The sequence below is a fragment of the Rutidosis leptorrhynchoides genome, chromosome 3 (assembly GCF_046630445.1).
Source record: "Rutidosis leptorrhynchoides isolate AG116_Rl617_1_P2 chromosome 3, CSIRO_AGI_Rlap_v1, whole genome shotgun sequence".
In the NCBI taxonomy this organism is placed as follows: Eukaryota; Viridiplantae; Streptophyta; class Magnoliopsida; order Asterales; family Asteraceae; genus Rutidosis; species Rutidosis leptorrhynchoides.
In genome coordinates, this window is record NC_092335.1 from 40661316 (window position 1) to 40665793 (window position 4478).

Sequence of the window (4478 nt, forward strand, 5' to 3'; positions counted from 1 at the left end):
CCACAATCTAATGCTCGAGACTAATGTGCAAAAGTCAAAGGTTAAAGTAAAAACGAGGTCGCATGCAAAAATACAATAACTTATACAAAAATGATTTTTCGGTCAAACATGACTAAACGGCCACTTCAGCGATTTTTAGAAAAATTATCGGAACTCCGATTGATAAACGGCCAAAGATAAAAGTTACACATTACCAAAAAGATTAAGCATTAATTTTTACAGAAGTAAACTAAACCTAGACAACTCGTAGTTGCCAACGCGGTTTCGGCGTTTCAAAGTTAATTTTTCAGCTTTAATAAATTTACAAAAGTGACCGAGTAGCCTACTTTGGAGATTTTTAGAAAATTCCTCGAAACTCGGATTGACAAACGGTCAAAGCCTTCAAATTTTCGTTACCACAAAGATATAACATGATTTTTGGCAAAAGTAAACACACATCAGGTCGACCATGACAACTGATACAAAACTGACATTTTTAACAAAAAAGTTTCAGCTCTTTTTAGAATTTTAAAATGTGACCCAACAGTCAACTTTGACGATTTTTAGAAAAATCGTCGAGACTCGAATTGACAATTGGCTAGAGTGGTTTGTTAGACCTTACAGCAAAGAATTCAGTGGTATTTTTGTTTTAATCTGAAACAACGCAGATAAGCGAGAATTTCAGTTTCCGTATCGACGTTTCATCAAAATTTACAAAACTTCTTTTATCCATAACTTGACAACCGTTCAACGAAACGAGACGTGCTTTATATGAAAATTCATCTACTCGACGAGTAGAATCCAAATAACCACTTTTTATTACCCAGAAAATTAGTTCACTAATTATTATTAGCAATTTTAATTACAAAATTAATTGTTTAATTCATAACTTTCTAACCGTTCATCGAATCCATTCGATATCTAAATGAAAAGTTCTTAATTTTTCGCTAGCTTTCCAATGACATGCATATCTTATACCTTATTTCATCCCTAGTATAACAACCTTTAAGATTCAACATAACCTATCTAAGGCAATATCAAATGTACAAATATGCATAATCCTAATTTCTCGAGCACTAGTCAGGGATACACTATTAGTATGTAAAAATTAAATTATGAGTACTCACATATCAATATTGAGATTCAATATTGCAGGAAGGTACGTAGACGCAACGGAGATGATAAACACTAAATTGACCTCATGAGCATATCCATGAACCATACCCATCACCTCCATAGCTATAACCCATAATTTCCTTAGCCCTATCCTACTCGAATCCAGTTTTGAAATTACTCGTTCATGACATCGTCGTAGTATTTTATGTAATACTACTAATAATATCGCTTCTTAGTACTACTAATACTAAAAATAATAAAATTAATAATCTTAATAATAATAATAATATAAACATACATATCCTACACAGAGATAGATAGAATATGAATGAAAATGGAACCCATGCGTTTTATAAGACCTTTCCCCCAATCATACCTCAATAATTTCATGGGACCGCATGAAGGGAGGTTTACAGCTCATATACACTTGTAGATTTTACCGACACTGGTTCCTTTACACATATTATATAATAATAATATAATTATAATAGTATAATAAAATAAAAATAAAAATAAAAACGTGTAATGTAGTGTGAAAAGTGTTACTACCTAATGATCCGTGAAAAGAAAACAATTACATACCTTTTTAGTTTAATAATATTATATATAAATATATATTTAATTTATATGATTAATTATATATTATATTATATTCACGTTCATGGTAAAAATATAATTTTTACAAAAATGACTCGGTCGTGGTCTCACGACTCATGTACCACTTTCGGTTTTTCGGGCGCACTTTCGTACATTTAGAAAACTAGTCTTTTACATTACGTGACGTGTACCTTTTACAAAAATTAGACTTACTCAACAATAAATTACCTTTATAAAAATATAACTTATAAAATTGCGCTTTGTGGTCATTTCCTTCTATAAATTAAAGTCTCGTTGTTTGTCAAAATATTTTATTTTAAATTAAACATATTGTGACACGTACCTTTATTAATAACTAGACTTAAATTAAATAAAAACTAACCCACTCAGAGTGTAACTTAATCTTTTGAGTGTTTTGGTCATTTACTTTTATAAATCGTAGTCTCGTTATTTATCAAAGCAAATTTATTAATATTAGTGTAAATCAAAATGTTTCAATGATTAATTAAGATATCAAAATATATACCTAATATGTAGGTTTGTTATATTTATTTAATAATACAATAATTAGATTTTTCCAAAACTAATAATAGTTTAAAAGTTTATTTTAAATTCGTTTAGAAAAGCTTATAACACGTAACGTTTACACTTTAAAACTTATGTCGATATAATTCATTTATGCGCCAACGTTTTCCTTAAACTTTCTAAATAAAAAATTTTAATATCGATCGAATCAAATAACCAGGTTCTATTATATCGAAAAACGTTTTCGTACGTTTGAAAATAATTCAAACTAATATTATAGAATTCATTTCTCCACTAGCTTTTGTCTAACTCCCAATAAGTGATACTTTGTTCTTACTTGTAAATCACTTTACCATTTATTCCGAATACCGTTAAAAAGTAAGGGTTTCCTAATTCAAAGTGGACCTCATAACAGAGACTCATAATCAAAGTTCAATGTATCCGATAATTCAATCATTTGATATTATCTTTTAATCTCGTCGATAAACTTACATCGAACAAATACGTTCATGTAAAGTATTATTCATTCAATACCTTGATAGCATTTCCAAATTCATAAAAAAAATAGATTTCATATCTTATATTCATAATAACTAATCCGTTCAATGTTTCATTAATATAACTCAATTTAAAATCAGACATATGTATATGTATATGTATATATTTATTTACACATAATTGTTCGTGAATCATTTGGCATGGTCAAAGGATATTTGATTAACTGAATATAGTTTCAAAACTTTTGGGACTCAACATTATAGATTTTGCTTATCGTGCCGGATATATATAAAGATTAAAGTTTAAATTTGTTCGGAAATTTCCGGGTCATCACATTACCTACCCGTTAAAAGAAATTTCGTCCCGAAATTTGATAGAGATTGTCATGGCTAACAGTAAGAGTGTTTTCATGACGTATATGAACTGATAATTAGAGTTTTATCATCATTGATTAATATAGATAAAATGATTTGTTTTTGTGAAGAGCACGAATGAAGCTATCACTTAAGAGTGAAAATGAATAAAAGTAAGTTTGACTTAACCGGTGTCGTAGTCAAGATTGATTTCTGAAATTTAAGGAATTTAGAAGAAATCTTCAATTTAGATTTGATCCTTCGGTAATTAAGGAGATTCAGATCTTCTTTGATTAAACGCAATAATCTGCTTCGATTGCTCTGTCGAAAATTTTTCTATAAATCCACCCTCTCCATTTCCTTACAACTCACACCTTCTATTCTTTCTTTCTCAATTCCTACTTTAAAGTATTCGTTAATATGCTCCATCCCATCCTGATCCTTGATATCCTCTTAACTTGCATATCTGTCATTCTTCTTTTTAATCTGCCACCAGAAGAATCTATTTACTTCTACTATACTCTTGGGTTTATAGTGTTTCTAGTTCTCCCATGTCTTTACATTGCTATATGCATCGATATATACGGGTTGTAATTTCCGGGTTGTTGTTAAATTTTACACCTTCCCTTATATTTCGATGTCCCTGCTTCTGTCTTCTATAGTCATCGTCATCCATAGTTAATGCTCTCTTCTATTTGCTGCGGTTTATACCCCGAATTTCTATTTCGGAGCTTTGTCCTTTCGTTTCTTCTTCTTGCGATTAAATAGCTCTCGTAATGGTCCGGAATTCGTATGTATGGATTTCAGAAGGAATATAGTAATTGTTCTAAGAAGGAAATGGTAATGGTAAAATATTGATTTGTTAAATTACCAGAATACCCTGAAAAAGACCGAATCATCAAGAAATATTTTCTTGATATATTTAGAGATTAAATAGAATGTAAGAGTCGTGTAAATGACACATGATGACGGTATGTCCTGTGAATCATCACGTCCATTAGAAACTCATCATGAATTACTGTAATATAATGACGTTGATCAAGTGTCATTATATTATACTAACCCATGCATCAGTTCCCAACACCACTTCAAAAACATTCATATTCAAATTTTTCAGAATTTAGAAACTAACACAGTTTCTTTTATGTTGCAGATATTACGGAGAGATAAATGATACTTGATAAGAATAGTTGTGAAAATATCTCCAAAGATATGGAGAATCTGTATAATGGAAGATACGAAGATATCTTATAATATTTTAGATATGATGATGATGAAGAATATCTGTCTGTGAAGGTTTAGAATAAGAAGTAAGGTGTTTGCTAACGAGTTCAACAGGCACTGATTTATTTGGATTCTTTGAAGACAGATTTAGTCCTTGTGATTTGTCCACTGCTTCCTTCATACTTT